This window comes from Somniosus microcephalus, chromosome 4, assembly GCF_052327205.1.
Source record: "Somniosus microcephalus isolate GS21.2 chromosome 4, FLI_Smic_1.0, whole genome shotgun sequence".
Taxonomy (NCBI): Eukaryota; Metazoa; Chordata; class Chondrichthyes; order Squaliformes; family Somniosidae; genus Somniosus; species Somniosus microcephalus.
The window spans coordinates 122,904,172-122,921,850 of record NC_140990.1 but is presented as its reverse complement, the minus strand read 5'-3'; the positions used below and the strand labels follow the sequence as shown (position 1 = coordinate 122,921,850).

At 46.9% G+C, this 17,679-nt stretch overlaps 1 pseudogene; it reads right to left on the bottom strand.

Moving 5' to 3' along the window:
- The window catches only part of LOC147119731 (uncharacterized), a 178,073-nt pseudogene that overhangs the window by 147,496 nt on the left and 12,898 nt on the right, over positions 1 to 17,679 (bottom strand).

The window sequence follows — 17,679 nt, the reverse complement described above, 5'->3', positions numbered from 1 at the left end:
CTAACTCCTTCTTGAATATATTTAAAGAATTGGCCTCTACTGCCTTCTGTGGTAGAGAATTCCATAGGTTCACCACTCTCTGGGTGAAGAAATTCCTCCTCATTTCTGTCCTAAATGGCCTACTCCTTATTCTTAGACTGTGACCCCTGGTTCTGGACTCTCCGACCATCGGGAACATCCTTCCTGCATCTAGTCTGTTCAGTCCTGTCAGAACTTTATAAGTTTCAATGAGATCCCCTCTCATTCTTCTAAACTCCAGCGAGTATAAGCCCAATCTGTTAAATCCGTGTATCTTGAGGTATGGTGTCCTTCAATAAATAGACAGAGACTGCAGAGGAACAATCAACAGGTGTTTACTGGGTGAGGGTTAATCTAAAACTAACAGTACAGATCCCTACTCAGGGTTTATATACAGGTGTGGTCACTGCCGGTGCTACAGTATACAGGAGCTGTAAAAAGTAGTTCTCCCCTTAAAGGTACATACACTACAATTCCTCCCCTTTTACATTAACAGTACTATAACATTCATTTAACAATTAACACTTTTAACATGCAACATTAACTGAAAATAGTCCATTTATAAATTCAGTCTTTGGGGCAGCTTCCTGATCCTTTCTGGATAGCGCCTTTCCTGAGTGTCTTGCTCTTGGTGCGGAGGCGATTCTGGCCCCCCGTCGTCGGTTGGTTCATCAGCTTCCGATGCTACTGTTTCTGGGGTAGATGCTACCTGTATGTTGGGTTCATCACCAGGTACGCGAGACCTGGGGTTGACTCGTTCCTGTGACTCTTGGATCTGGTCGACATGGCATCTCACAATGTTCTCCCCAACATCCACTGTGTACATTAGTGGCCCTTGCCGTGTGCATAACATTCCTGGTTGCCATTTCTCTGTTCGGTAGTCGTGGGCCAAGACTGGTTGCCCTACATTGAAGCTCCTTGTCGGCTTCTCATTGATGTGCTGGAATTGCTTATGCTCAACATCTCATCGCACATTTGTTCTGAGCAAATCCAGACCTTCAGTTAAAGAACATCATGGCCGGGGTCTGGTTGGTGACTGCATGTGTCGCATGTCTGTAGGCTAACAGGAAATTGTCCACCTTATGCTGCAGTGGAATGTCGTCATCACACACGGCCCTTACTGCCTTTTTAAAGGTTTGTACGAACCTCTCAGCCAATCCATTTGTGGCTGGATGATACAGGGTGGGTGTGTAATGCCTTACCCCATTCCTTTTCATAAATTTCCGAAATTCTTCGGACACAAACTGTGGTCCGTTATCAGAGCAAATCTGCTCTGGCAAGCCGTTCCTGGCAAATATGGTCTGTAGGACTGCAATCGTTTTCTCCGTGATGGTGGAGGACATTTTGATCACCTCAGGCCATTTCGAGTGCGCATCCACGGCTATCAAAAACATTGAGTCCATGAATGGACCAGCAAAATCAATATGCACCCGTTGCCATGGAGAGGAGGGCCACTCCCATGGGTGTAGAGGGGCATGTGGTGGTGCACTTTGGACCTTCTGGCATCCTGAGCAGCTATTTGTCAGGTCCTCAATTTGCTGATCGATCCCCAGCCACCACACATAAGCACTAGCAAGGCTTTTCATTTTTACCCCTCCCAGATGGCCTTCGTGAAGCTCATTGAGCACTCTCTCCCTTAACTTGGGTGGAATTACCACTCGGGATCCACACATCAAGGTCCCCTGGCATACTGACAGCTGTTCTCTTCTGGATGAGAATACTGGTAACAGTGAGTCACCATGTGTTGGCCATCCCTTCACCATCAAGTCATATACCCGAGACAGTGTCGGGTCATTTCGGGTCTCCTTCTCTATATCCATGTTAGTTACTGGCAAGCGTTCAATTATAGTCGAATTAAATATTTTGACAGGGTCCACTGCTGGTGCTTCCTCCGCAGTAGGCAGTGGCAGGCGTGATAGCCCATCTGTGTTTCCATGCTGTTTCGTGCCCTTATACTCTATTTCATATTGGTTCGCCCCTAGAAAAAGGGACCATCTTTGTAGCCGTTGTGCAGTCATCACCGGAACGCCCTTCTTTGGATTAAAGATGGAGACAAGTGGTTGGTGGTCGGTCAGCAAGGTGAACTTCTGCCCGTGCAGATAATGGTTGAACTTTTTCACTCCCCACAATAGGCTGAGGGCCTCCCTGTCAATCTGGGCGTAGTTACGCTCGGCTGAGGTTAGTGACCGAGACGCAAAGGCTACTGGCCTCTCCGAGCCGTCCGGGAATTTGTGCGACAGCACCGCTCCAATGCCATAGGGTGATGCATCACACGCCAATGGAATTGGTAGTGCTGGGTTGAAATGAGCCAACACCTCTTTTGACGTGATCAATTCTTTGCACTTCTGGAAAGCTCGTTTACATTCGTCATTCCACTTCCATGGTACCCCCGTTTGCAGCAGGGTGTTCAGTGGGTGTAGTACTGTAGACAAATTCAGCAAGAACTTATGGTAGTAGTTCACCAGCTTGAGCAACGACCTCAGTTGTGACACATTTTCTGGTGCTGGAGCCTTGACTACTGCCTCAATCTTTTCAGGGGACTTATGTAACCCCTCTTCATCAATAACGTGGCCACAATACGAGATCTGCTTCTGGAAAAACTCGCATTTGTGGCGATTAGCTCAGAGCCCATATTCCTTCAATCTAGTGAGCACCTGCTCCAGGTTGGCGAGGTGATCACTGTCCTTTTCGCCTGTGACCAGGGTGTCGTCCAAATAACACTGGGTCCCTGGAATCCCTTGCAGGACTTGATCCATTGCCCTTTGCCAAATAGCCGGAGCTGATGCTACCCCGAACACCAGCCGATTGTATTGGTAGAGACCTTTATGAGTGTTGATCGTGAGGTACTGTTTCGAGGCTTCTTCTACCTCCATTTGCAGGTACACCTGGGCCAGATCAATCTTAGTGAAGCATTTCCCTCCAGATAGCGAGGCAAAAATATCTTCAATCCGCGGAAGCGGATATTGTACAGTGTGAATGACTGGGTTCACTGTCACCTTAAAGTCCCCACAGATGCAAACCTTCTTTGGTTCCCCAGGCGTATTACTCAACGACCTCTTCATTACAGGAACGATGGGTGTAGCCCACTCGCTCCAGTCCACTTTGGATCGTACTCCTGAATGTTCCAAACCTTCCAGCTCTGCTTCGATGGCTGGGCGGATCGCATAAGGTATCGGTCTGGCCTTAAAAAACTTTGGGCTTGCATTTTCCTCTATTTTGATCGTCGCTGTTATGCCTTTTCATGTTCCGCTCTCCGGGAAGGGTCTGCGCCATACTTGTTGCCAGCCTGTTGCGCTGGATCGTCGTGACTGGAGAACCAAGCCCAGCTCTCAACAGCCTCCTCTGCAATGCTCAAGTCTTCTCTGGATGGTCGACGCCCGCACTTCTGGACTCGGCCTTCTTCTTGCACTGTTCTCCAGGAGCAAATCCCTGGGAGGTGATGCAGAGTTGCAGGTAGGTTCGAATCGACTCGTCGCCAATGTTAAATCCGTGTATCTTGAGGTATGTCCTTCAATAAATAGACAGAGACTGCAGAGGAACAATCAACAGGTGTTTACTGGGTGAGGGTTACTCTAAAACTAACAGTACAGATCCCTACTCAGGGTTTATATACAGGTGTGGTCACTGCCGGTACTACAGTATACAGCAGCTGTAAAAAGTAGTTCTCCCCTTAAAGGTACATACACTACACAATCGACACAATCTCTCATCATACGTCATTCCTGCCATCCCAGGTATCAGCCTGGTGAATCTTCGCTGAACTCCCTCCATGGCAAGAACATCCTTCCTCAGATAAGGTGACCAAAACTGCACACAATAATCAAGATGTGGTCTCACCAAGGCCCTGTACAACTGCAGCAAGACATCCTTGTTCCTGTACTCAAACCCTCTCACTACAAAGACCAACATACCATTTGCCTTCTTAACCACCTGCTGCACCTGCAGGCTTATCTTCAGCGACTGGTGCACAAGAACACCCAGGTTTTGTTGCACTTCCCCTTCTCCCAATCTATTGCCATTCAGATAATAATCTGCCTTCCTGTTTTTGCCACCAAAGTGGATAACCTCGCATTTATCCGCATTATATTGCATCTGCCATGCTTCTGCCCAATCACCCAACCTGTCCAAATCATCCTGGAGTTTCTCGGCATCCTCCTCACAGCACACACGCCCACCCAGCTTTGTGTCATCTGCAAACTTGGAGATATTACATCTAGTTCCCTTGTCTAGATCATTAATATATATTGTGAATAGCTGGGGTCCAAGGACCGATCCCTGCGTTACCCCACTAGTCGCTGCCTGCCACTCGGAAAAAGACTAGTTTATTCCAACTCTTTGCTTTCTGTCTGCCAACCAGTTCTCTATCCAAGTCAATACCTTGCCCCCAATCCCATGTGCCTTAACTTTACATGCTAATCTCTTATGCGGGACCTTATCAAAAGCCTTCTGAAAGTCCAAATACAGCACATCCACTGGTTCTCCCTTATCTATTTTACCAGTTACATCCTCAAAAAATTCCAGTAGATTAGTCAAGCACGATTTACCTTTTGTAAATCCATGTTGACTTTGTCAGATCCTGACACTGTTTTCCAAGTGCTCTGCTATTACATCTTTTATAATGCACTCTAGCATTTTCCCCACTACCGATGTCAGGCTTAGCGGTCTGTAATTCCCCGTTTTCTCTCTACCACCTTTTTTGAATAATGGGGTAACATTAGCTACCCTCCAATCCATGGGTACTGTTCCAGATTCCATCGAATGTTGGAAGATGATCATCAATGCATCTACTATTTCTAGGGCCACTTCCTTAAGTACCCTAGGATGTAGATGATCAGGCCCTGGGGATTTATCTGCCTTCAATCCCGTCAATTTCCTAACACCATTTCCCTACAAATACTGATTTCTTTCAGTTCCTCCCTTTCATCAGACCCTATGTTCCCCGGCATCTCTGGGAGGTTATTTGTGTCCTCCTTTGTGAAGACAGAACAAAAATATGTATTTAATTGGTCTGCCATTTCTTTGTTCCCCATTATAAATTCCCCTGATTCTGACTGCAAGGGACCTACGCTTGACTTCACCAATCTTTTTCTTTTCACATATCTATAAAAGCTTTAACAGTCAGTTTTTATGTTCCCTGTAAGCTTGCTCTCATATTCTATTTTCCCCTTCTTAATTAATCCCTTTGTCCTCCTTTGTTGAATCCTAAACTGCTCCCAATCCTCAGGTTTACTGCTTTTTCTGGCCAATTTATATGTCCTCTCCTTGGATCTTATGCTATCCCTAATTTCCCTTGTTAGCCACGGCTGAGTCACCTTTTATAAAAAATGTTATGCCAAACTGGGATGAACAAATTCTGTAGTTCAGCCATGCGGTCTTTGAATGTTTGCCATTGCCTATCCACCGTCAATCCTTTGAGTGACCTTCCCCAATCAACCCTACCCAACTCGCGCCTCATACAATCGTCGTTTCCTTTTTTTAAATTCAGGACCCTAGTCTCTGAGTCAACTACTTCATTCACCATCTTAATGAAGAATTCTATCATATTATGATCGCTCCGACCCAAGGGGCCTCGTACAACAAGATTGCTAATTAATCCTTTCTCATTAGATAATACCCAGTCTAAGATGGCCTGATCTCTGGTTGGTTCCTCGACATATTGGTTCAGGAAACCATTCCATAAACACTCCAGGAATTCCTCCTCCACAGTATTGTTACTAATTTGGTTAGCCCAATCTATATGTAGATTAAAGTCACCCATGATGACTGCTGTGCCCTTATTGCATGCTTCTCTAATTTCCCTTTTAATGCCACCCCCAACCTCCACATTACTGTTTGCAGGTCTACATGCCACTCCCACTAACGTTTTCTGCCCCTTGGTATTTCTCAGTTCTACCCATACAGATTCCACATCATCAGAGCTAATATCCTTCCTTTCAATTGTGTTAATCCCCTCTTTAACCAGCAATGCTACCCCACCTCCCTTTGCTTTTTGCCTATCTTTCCTGAATATTGAATACCCCTGGAAGTTGAGTTCCCAGCATTGGCCACCCTGGAGCCATGTTTCCGTAATCCCAAACAAATCATATTCATTTACCTCTATTTGCGCAGCTAATTCATCCACCTTATTACGAATGCTCCTCGCATTAAGACACAAAGCCTTCAGGCTTGTTTTTTTAACACTCGTAGAGGAGCAAATCTGCAGGGAAATCGAAGAGATATGCAAGAGCTAAAGAGTGGTGATATTGGGGGACTTTAATTACCCAAATATCGATTGGGATAATGCTGGGGTAAAGGCAAAGTAGGAGTAGGAAATTTCTGAAATGTGTTCAGGAGAATTTCCTGGAACAGTATGTTGTTGGCTCAACTAGGAAGGAGGCATTGCTGGATCTGGTGCTGGGGAATGAGGTGGGCCAGGTCGACCAAGTGTCTGTGGGAGAACACTTGGGTACGAGTGATCATCGTATCATAAGATTTAGATTAGCAATGGAGAGGAGCAAGGAACAACCTAGAGTGCAACTTCTAAACTGGAATAGGGCCAGCTTCATTGGGATGCGAAAGGACCTAGCCAGGGTAAAATGGAACCAAAGACTGACAGGAAAAACTGTAATGGAACAATGGGTGATCTTTAATGAGGAGATGTTCCAAGTACAATTTCAAAACGCACATCATTATAAAATACATTCCCTGATTCAATTACTTCTAGTCCATATAATCAATTTTAATTTCACAAACAAATTATGCCCAGACTTTCTGATTTTACAAAGAAGACAAAAGTAACAATTGCGTTTGGGTGTGAGTCATTTATCCTCCCCTTCGAGCAATAGGAACATAGGATTACACAGGATATACGGCACAGAAACACACCATTCGGCCCAACCAGTCCATGCCGGCGTTTATGCTCCACTCGAGCCTCCTCCCGTCTTTCCCCATCTAACTCTATCAGCATAACCCTCTATTCCCTTCTCCCTCATATGCTTGTCTAGCCTCCCCTTAAATGCATCTATACTATTTCCATCAACCACTCCCTGTGGTAGCGAGTTCCACATTCTCACCACTCTCTGGGCAAAGAAGTTTCTCCTGAATTCCCTATTTGATTTCTTGGTGACGATCTTATATTGATGGCCTCCAGTTATGCTCTTCCCCACAAGTGGAAACACTCTCTCTGTATCTACTCTATCAAAACCTTTCATAATTTTAAAGACCTCTATTAGTTCGCCACTCAGCCTTCTTTTTTCAAGAGAAAAGAGACCCAGCCTGTCCATCCTTTCCTGACAGGTATACCCTCTCGTTTCTGGTATCATCCTTGTAAATCTTCTCTGCACCCTCTCCAGTGCCTCTATATCCTTTTTATAATATGGCGACCAGAATTGAACGCAGTACTTCAAGTGTGGTCTAACCAAGGTTCGATACAAGTTTAGCATAACTTCACTACTTTTCCATTCTATAACAATTCAATTCTACAACAATCGATCCCAATAATTGAACCCAATAGGTTAAAGTCTTAAGTCCAATTTTGTCAGCACGCTGCGACATTCGATGTCTGCAGATAACGGGAGATAAATTCTTAAAACTGCTGGATCTCTTGCTCTGCCATCAACCTCTTATCAAACTGGAGCTGGCATTGCCTAATATGGTCGTCTCTGGCTACTGCACAATCCAGAGACACAAGTCTGCATTTTCTTCAACACACATCAACAACATTAGAAGCAGTAAAAACACTGTGGCCTTCCTGGGGCAGCACAAACCACTAGTCTCCAGACTTCTCTTATCCCAACATCATATTTCTGATCAAAACATTCTATGATGAAAATATCCAAGGCCAGTTGGTTGCAAACACCAGCTGTTGCTCAGTGAAATCTCTCTTTCTCGCTTATGATACCAACCACATTTTCCCCGATATAGAATGAACTAAAGATGAACACCTTTCAGAAGCTGAATTAACCGAGGTCCATATGCCAACACACCTCTCATCTTCCATTCACTTCAACTGAAAGGAAACCGACAGATTGGACCAGTCAGGATTTGAAAGATATTTACAACAGATTTTAGATGTTCTTAGAATTGGGATCTTTCTCGATTCTGTCCACTCAAGGAGTTAGATAACAGACTTTCTGCTGTGAATATACAGCTGGGGTATTGGGCCGTGATGTGTTCACTAGTTCATCTTGTTGACTCTAAATCTTTGCCAATTATTTGATGTGATCTGTTTATTTGTATGTATTGTTTTAAATACACTTGCTGAGTGGATTCAAATTTAAATTGAAAGCAGGTTTGCAGGCATGATGCTCTATTCACACATCGAAGGTGTGGGACATACGCTAAATCCAGTAGCTGAAAGTGATTGACAGACTGGGTTTTGTGTTTAGTGATCCCGGGCATGTTACTGAGACCTTCCCTCGATACCAAGGCTAGGAAAGGCACTCTGGAAGGTATGGGGAGCTGGGACTTGTCCATGAGTGTAACCAAAGGTATGAGAACTGAAATAATCTCAAGTTAGAAAGGAGAAAAGGCCCAAAAATGGGGCAGTAGGTAGCAGGACATCAAATAGTCTTCTCTTATCTTGGAGACATCAAATATCAACACACTGTGTTATTTGAAATATGAAAATATTAATAACCCCTATAAATGGGCTGGAGCTTATCAGAAGAAACAAACCTCAAATGCCAGAATGAACATGATTCAGTCCGGGATATGATTAACAGCAGCAATGACAGCAGAATCCAACCCCTGCAGTCACTTGTGAACTTGCTGGTGTCTCAGCAGGCTGGATGAAGTAGTGAATCCTCTCCCACACTCGGAGCAGGTGAATGGCCTCTCCCCAGTGTGAACACGCTGATGCGTTAGAAGGTGGGATGGCTGAGTGAATCCTTTCCCACACTGAGAGCAGGTGAACGGCCTCTCCCCAGTGTGAACTCGCTGGTGAGTTAGAAGGTGGGATGAACAAGTGAATTGCTTCCCACACACGGAGCAGGTGAACGGCCTTTCCCCAGTGTGAACTCGCTGGTGTGACAACAGGTGGGATGACTGAGTGAATCCCTTCCCACAGACAGAGCAGGTGAACGGTCTCTCCCCAGTGTGGACTCGCTGGTGTTTTAGCAGGGTGGATGAAAGAGTGAATCCCTTCCCACACTTAGAGCAGGTGAACGGCCTCTCCCCGGTGTGAACGTGCTGGTGTAACAGCAGGTTGAATGACTGAGTGAATCCCTTGCCACACTCAGAGCAGGTGAACGGTCTCTCCCCAGTGTGAACTCGCTGGTGTTTCAGCAGGCTGGATGACAGAGTGAATCCCTTCCCACACTCAGAGCAGGTGAACGGCCTCTCCCCAGTGTGAATACGCTGGTGTGTCAGCAGGCTGGATGACCGAGTGAATCCCTTCCCACACTTAGAGCAGGTGAACGGCCTCTCCCCGGTGTGCACTCGCTGGTGAGTTAGAAGGTTGGACGAACAAGTGAATTCCTTCCCACACTCAGAGCAGGTGAATGGTCTCTCCCCAGTGTGAACTCGCTGGTGTGACAGCAGGTGGGATGACTGAGTGAATCCCTTCCCACAGACAGAGCAGGTGAACGGTCTCTCCCCGGTGTGCACTCGCTGGTGAGTTAGAAGGTTGGATGAACAACTGAATTCCTTCCCACACTCAGAGCAGGTGAACGGCCTCTCCCCAGTGTGAACTCGCTGGTGTAACAGCAGGTTGAATGACTGAGTGAATCCCTTCCCACACTCAGAGCAGGTGAACGGCCTCTCCCCAGTGTGACTGCGCCGATGAATTTCCAGCTGAGACGGGGAACTGAATCCCTTCCCACATTCCTCACATTTCCACGGTTTCTCCATGGTACGGGTATCCTTGTCTCTCTCCAGGTTGGACGATCAGTTGAAACCTTGTCCACACACAGAACACGTTTACGGTTTCTCCCCGTTGTGAATGGTACGATGCTTTTTCAGGCTGTGTAACTGGTTAAAGCTCTTCCCACAGGCAGTGCACTTGAAAACTCCCACTCGTGTGTGTGTGTGTGTCTCGGTGCTTTTCCAATCTTTTCTCACAGGCAGAACAGACAAACATTTCTCCTTCCACATTCAAAGGCCGATGATATTCAGGTCCTGATGAATCGAGTGACTCTGTCAAATCTTGACGTGGTGTTTAGTTCGAGTTTCCTGTCTGCAAATCCTCCCCTTCTAATACCCTGTAAAAGGTGTTTACAAAACTCATCACTGTAAGTACAGGACAGAAATTCAGAACAGACAATTCTAGTTTCTACAGAACATTCTTTCCTCTCGTTCCTCCAAAGCTGTAAATCCCCGTCCCACACATTCTCCCTCCTCCCTGTGCTGAAATCCAAAACTATCACACATCTCAAGACAGTTTGTCTTCTGCTCCCAGTTTTCTCCCCCAACTCTGGCTGGGTTCAGTTCTACACTCACTGGTTCCCCTCCCTCTCCTCCCCTGAAGGTGCTGACTCTGGCTGGGTTCAGTTTTACACTCAATGGTTTCCCTCCCCCCCTGAAGGTGCTGACTCTGGCTGGGTTCAGTTCTACACTCACTGGTTCCCCTCCCCCTCCTCCCCTGAAGGTGCTGACTCCGGCTGGGTTCAGTTCTACACTCGCTGGTTCACCTCGCTTCCTCTGGTTAAGAAAATTGAGGCTCATGGAATAGGTGGGTCAGTGGCAGCTTGGATAGGGAATTGGCTTAAGGACAGAAATCAGCGAGTTGTGGTAAATGGCTGTATTTCAGACTGGAGGATGGTAGACAGTGGTGTTCTCCAAGGGTCTGTGCTGGGGCCACTGCTTTTTTTGATATATATAAATTACCTGGATATTGGAGTACAAAGTAGAATTTCTAAATTTGCTGATGACACCAAACTTGGGGGGTGTAGTAAACAGTGAGGATGATACCAATCGACTGCAACAGGACATAGAAAGGCTGGCAGAAAGGGCAGACAAGTGGCTGATGGAATTTAATACAGAGAAGTGTGAGGTGGTGCATTTTGGCAGAAGGAACAGGGAGAGGCAATATACACTTAATGGCACAGTTTTAAAGAGTGTGCAGGGACAGAGGGACCTGGGAGTTAATGTGCATAGGTCCCTGAAGGTGGCAGGACACATTGAGAGTGTGGTTAACAAAGCATATGGGATCTTGGGCTTCATAAATAGAGGTATTGAGTACAAATGTAGAGAAGTTATGCTGAACCATTATAAAGCACTGGTTAGGCCACAACTGGAGTATTGCGTCCAGTTCTGGTCACCACACTTTAGGAAGGATGAGAAGGCCCTTGAGAGGGTGCAGAGGAGATTTACCAGAATGGTTCTGGAAATGGGGGATCTTAGCTACAAGAACAGGTTGGAGAAGCTGGATTTGTTTTCATCAGAGGAAAGGATGTTAAGGGGTGATTTGATTGAGGTGTACAAGGTTATGACAGGTTTGGTAGGCTAGACGGGGATAGGCTGTTCCTAATAGTTGATGGTACAAGGACTAGGAGACACAGAATTAAGGTTTTAGGCAAGAGATATGGGGGGGATGTGAGGAAAAACTTCATTACGAAGCGAGTGGTGATGACCTGGTACTCGCTGCCGATGGAAGTGGTGGAATCAGAGACGCTCAATTTATTCAAGGGGAGACTGGATAGGCACTTGAGGGAAATAAACTTGCAGGGCTACGGGGATAGAGAGGGCGAATGGGACTGACTGGATTGTTCTGCAGAGAGCTGGCACGGACTCAATTGGCCGAATGGCCTCCTTCTATGCTGTTGACATTAATCCTCCCCTGAAGGTGCTGACTCTGGCTGGGCTCAGTTATACACTCACTGGTTCTCCTCCCTCTCCTCCCCTGAAGGTGCTGACTCTAGCTGGGTTCAGTTCCACACTCACTGGTTCCCCTCCCTCACCTCCCCTGAAATTGCAGACTCTGGCTGGGTTCAGTTCTACACTCACTGGTTCCCCTCCTTCTCCTCCCCTGAAGGTGCTGACTCTGGCTGGGTTCAGTTCTACATTCACTGGTTCCCCTCCCACTCCTCCCGTGAAGGTGCCGACTCTGGCTGGGTTCAGTTCTACACTCACTGGTTCTCCTCCCCTGAAGGTGCTGACTCTGCCTGGGTTCAGTTCTACACTCGCTGGTTCCCCTCCCTCTCCTCCCCTGAAGGTGCTGACTCTGGCTGGGTTCAGTTCTACACTCACTGGGTCTCCTCCCCTGAAGGTGCAGATATGGCTGGGTTCAGTTCTACACTCACTGGTTCCCATCCCTCTCCTCCCCTGAAGTTGCTGACTCTGGCTGGGTTCAGTTCCACACTCAATGGTTCCCCTCCCCAGAAGGTGTTGACTCTGGCTGGGTTCAGTTATACACTCACTGGTTCCGCTCCCTCTCCTCCCCTGAAGGTGCTGACTCTGCCTGGGTTCAGTTCTACACTCGCTGGTTCCCCCTCCCTCTCCTCTCCTCCCCTCCCCTGAAGGTGCTGACTCTGGCTGGGTTCAGTTAACTCACTGGGATCCTGAAGCCCCGCCCACTAGAGGTCGCTTTACAAAGATGGCCGCGCATGCGCTCTAGGGCTTGGTGAACCAAAATGGCGGCGCACAAACCCTCAGATTTCTTTTGCAAAGATGGCGGCCGTTAACCCGGGCCTGTTACCGGGAAAAAGCCCCGGAGCTACAAACGCAGAACCTGCAGGTTCTCATTCGGGGCTTGCGGCCTACATCAGGTGCTTATGAAGTTCACCCGCCGGCTGCGTTACCTCTCTGCATCCCTGTGATTCGTAATTGGCGTAAGATCGCGTCTGCAACTTTTCTTCGTCTCCCACCTTTGTCCGTTTTTCGCACTCGCAGAGTTCGGTTCACATTGACACTGCGCATGCTCCAAGTAGAGGCGCCTGCGCGCTGGGCTCCTCCTGTGTGAATAGGGCAAATTCTCCGCCGTGGGGCATGCTGGGGAACAGCAGCGCCATTGAAAGCCCCAATTAGTGACTGGAGAATGAGTTTCTGTGATCCCAATGAGAACAAAATCATCAATAATTCACACAGAAACCCAAGTACACGGACACTGCCATGGTTCAGTCCTGGATGTGAAGAAGAACCGAATCCAAACCCCTGCAGTCACAAGTGAACTCACTGGAGTCTCAGCAGGTGGGGTGAATTCCTTCTTACACACAGGATACAGAGAAATTCGAGTCTCCACGGGTGAGTACGCACGGGGTACTCACCCATAGGCCCAATGGAAGTGTCGGTTTCCTACATGCGCGGGAAACCGGCACTTCCGTTCCCCTGAAAGCAGAGGTTCAGAGTTCGAACGCGTGCGCGGGAGAGGCTGCGCGTGCGTATCGAACTTACAGGTTTTCCCGGGAAGGTAAGTCTGCAGAATTTAGAAATGTAAAAAGCAGGCGTAAGGCCTACTTTTTACAAGCTAAGTGGTGAATTAATTAAAATTAAAACATTTTTTCCACAGGTTTATTATTTTTAAATACTGTAAAGCAAGGTAAGTTTATTTTTAGCCCCGTTAGAAAATAAAATTATTTTTTTCAAAAATTTAAATTATTGTTTAAAATAGTTATTTCATTTAATTTATAGTTTATTTAAAAATGTGATTTAAAAAAAAAATTATTTGAAGGTTTAGTGATTTTTGTAAGAAGAAAGGGCCCGTAGTATTTCTAAGTTTGACAGCACTTCCTGTCAGACTTATGAATGGAGCACTCCTTGCTCTGATTGGCTCCCCATGGCCCACGTGATCCCAGGGGATGCTTCGAACTAACTGCGCCCCTGGAATACGCCAGCACTGCGTGCCAGCAGCTGGACCAGACCCCAAATCGGAATTCCACGGGGGCCCACAGCTCAACGGCCGGCGCGCTAGGTAAGTGCAGATCGGGGGCTTGCACCCACGGGCAGCCCCCAACCTGAATTTCTGGGTTATAGAGTTATACAGAAATAGGCCCTTTGGCAAATCGTGTCCGCGCCAGCCATCAAGCCCTGTGTATTCTAATCCCATTTTCCAGCACTTGGTCCGTAGCCTTGTATGCTATGGCGTTTCAAGTGCTCATCTAAATGTTTCTTGAATGTTGTGAGGGTTCCTGCCTCTACCAACCTTTCAGGTAGCGTGTTCCAGATTCCAACCACCCTCTAGGTGAAAAAGTTTTTCCTCAAATCCCCTCTAAACCTCCTGCCCCTTACCTTGAAACTATGCCCCCTGGTTATTGACCCCTCTACTAAGGGGAAAAATTCCTTTCTATCTGCCCTGTCTATGCCCCTCATAATTTTGTACACCTCAATCAGGTCCTCCCTCAGCCTTCTCTGCTCTAAGGAAAACAACCCCAGCCTGTCCTGTCTCTCTTCATAGCTGAAGCGCTCCAGCCCAGGTAACATCCTGGTGAATCTCCTGTGCACCATCTCCAATGCAATCACATCCTTCCTATAGTGTGGCGATCAGAACTGCACACAGTATTCCAGCTGTGGCCTAACTAGCGTTTTGTACAGCTCCATCACAACCTCCCTGCTCTTATATTCTATGCCTCGGCTAATGAAGGCAAGTATCCCATATGCCTTTTTAACCACCTTCTCTACCTGTCCTGCTGCCTTCAGGGATCTATGTACATGCATACCAAGTTCCCTCTGATCCTCTGTCCTTCCGAGGGTCCTACCATTCATTGTGTATTCGTTGCCTTGTTTGTCCTCCCAAAATGCATCACCTCACACTTTTCAGGGTTAAATTCCAGTTGCCACTGTTCTGCCCATCTGACCAACCCATCTATATCGTCCTGTAGCCTGAGGCTTCCCTCCTCACTATTTACCACTCCACCAATTTTCATGAACTTACTGATCATACCTACATTCATATCTAAATCATTCATGTACACTACAAACAGCAAAGGATCTGTTGAGTCTGTGTTTACAAATGCAGTTATACTGAATAACAGGACACAGACTACAGAAGTAAGTAAAAAGGTCTTTAGTGATTGAGGGTCAGGGCGGAACTGAGGTACACTTTGCTCCGCAGGGTTTATATACTGGTGTGGTCACCACCGGTACTACAATGTACAGGAGCCATCAAAAAGTAGTCCATCATCTTAAGGTATCCTCTTAAGGTAGTACAGGTTACATACACTACAGGATCCAGCACCAATCCCTGCGGTACACCACTGGACACAGGCTTCCAGTCACAAAAACAACCTTTGACCATCACCCTCTGCCTCCTGCCACTAAGCCAATTTTGGATCCAATGTGCCAAATTGTCCTGGATCCCACGGGCTCTTACCTTCTTGATCAGTCTCCCATGTGGGACTTTATCAAAAGCCTTACTGAAGTCCATGTAGAGTACATTGTTACGTCCATGTAATAATAAGAAAAGGACTGCAGAGAATGGTACAACAGGTGTTTACCCAACGTGGTTCAAACTGCAACTGAAACAACAGATTACTACTCAGCATTATATACAGATGTGGTCACTACCGGTACTACAGTATACATGAGCTGTAGAAAGTAGTTCCCCCCTTAAAGGTACATACATTACAATTCCTCCCCTTTTAGATTAACAGTACCATAACACTCATTTAACAGTTAAATATCAAACTAATTGCAATGAACACTTTTAACATGCAACATTAGCTGAAAATAGTCTATTTATAAATTCAGTCTTTGGGGAGGCTTCCTGATCCTTTCTGGATAGCGCCTTTCCCGAGTGTCTTGCTCTTGGTGCGGAGGCGATTCTGGCCCCCTGTCGTCGGTTGGTTCATCAGCTTCCAATGCTACTGTTTCTTGGGTAGATACTACCTGTACGTCGGGTTCATCACCAGGTACGTATGGGCGAGGCATGGGGTTGACTTGTTCCTGTGACTTTAGGATCTGGTCTGCATGGCGTCTCACGATGCTCTCCCCAATGTCCACTGTGTACATTAGTGGGCCCTGCCGTGTGCATATCTTTCCTGGCTGCCATTTTTCTGTTCGGTAGTCGCGGGCCAAGACTGGTTGCCTGACATTGAAACTCCTTGTTGGCTTCTCATGGATGTGCTGGAATTGCTTACTCTCAACATCTCTTCGTACGTTTGGTCTGAGCAAATCCAGGCGAGATCTTAACCTTCGGTTAAAGAACATCATGGCTGGGGCCTGGTTGGTGACTGCATGTGTCGCATTCCATTAGGCAAACAGGAAATTGTCCACCTTGTGCTGCAGTGGAATGTTGTCATTGTACATAGCCTTTATCGCCTTCTTAAAGGTTTGTACGAACCTCTCAGCCAATCCATTTATGGCTGGATGATACGGGGCGGATGTGTAATGCCTTACCCCATTCTTTTTCAAGAACCTCTGGAACTCTTCGGACACAATCTGTGGTCCGTTGTCGGAGCAAATCTGTTCTGGCAAGCCATTCCTGGCAAAAATGGTCCGTAGGACTGCAATAGTTTTCTCTGTGGTGGTGGAGGCCATTTCGAGTGCGCATCCACGGCTATTAAAAACATTGAGTCCATGAATGGACCAGCAAAATCAATATGCACCCGTTGCCATGGAGATGAGGGCCACTCCCATGGGTGTAGAGGGGCCTGTAGTGGTGCATTTTGGACTTTCTGGCATCCTGAGCAGCTCTTGGTCAGGTCCTCGATTTGTTTATCGATTCCCGGCCACCACACATAAGCCCTGGCTAGGCTTTTCATTTTTACCCCTCCCAGATGACCCTCATGAAGCTCATTGAGCACTCTATCCCTTAACTTGGGTGAAATTACCACTCGGGATCCACACATCAAGGTCTCCCGGCACACTGACAGCTGTTCTCTCCTTGTCGAGAATGCTGGCAACAGTGAGTCGCTATATGCTGGCCATTCCTTCACCGTCAAATCATATACCCGAGACAGTGTCGGGTCATTTCGGGTTTCCTTTTCGATGCAAGTGTTAGTTACTGGTAGGTATTCAACTATAGTTGAATGGAATATTTCGACAGGATCCACTGCTGGTGCTTCCTCCGCAGTAGGCAGTGGCAGGTGCGATAGCCCATCAGCATTTCCATGCTGTTTTGTGCCCTTATATTCAATCTCATAGTGGTGCACCCCTAGAAAAAGTGACCATCTTTGTAGTCGTTGCGCAGTCATCACCAGAACGCCCTTCTTCAGATTAAAAATGGAGACAAGAGGCTGGTGATCAGTCAGCAAGGTGAATTTCTGCCCATGCAGATAGTGATTGAACTTTTTCACTCCCCACACTAGGCTGAGTGCCTCCCTGTCAATCTGGGCATAGTTACGCTCGGCTGAGGTTAGTTATCGTGACGCAAAGGCTATTGGCCTCTCTGAGCCATCCGAGAATTTGCGCGACAGCACCGCTCCAATGCCGTAGGGTGACGCTTCACAAGCCAACCGAATTGGTAACGCTGGGTTGTAATGGGCCAATACCTCTTTTGATGTGATTAGTGTTTTGCTCTTCTGGAAAGCTCGCCTACATTCGTCATTCCACTTCCATGGCACCCCAGTTTGCAGTAGGGTGTTCAGTGGGTGTAGTATTGTAGACAAATTTGGCAAGAACTTATGGTAGTAGTTTACCAGCCCGAGGAACGACATCAGTTGTGACACATTTTCCGGTGCTGGAGCCTTGACTACTGCCTCAATCTTCTCTGGGGACTTATGTAACCCCTCTTTATCGATAACGTGGCCACAATACGAGATCTGTTTTCTAAAAAACTCGCATTTGGGGCGGTTAGCTCGGAGCCCATAT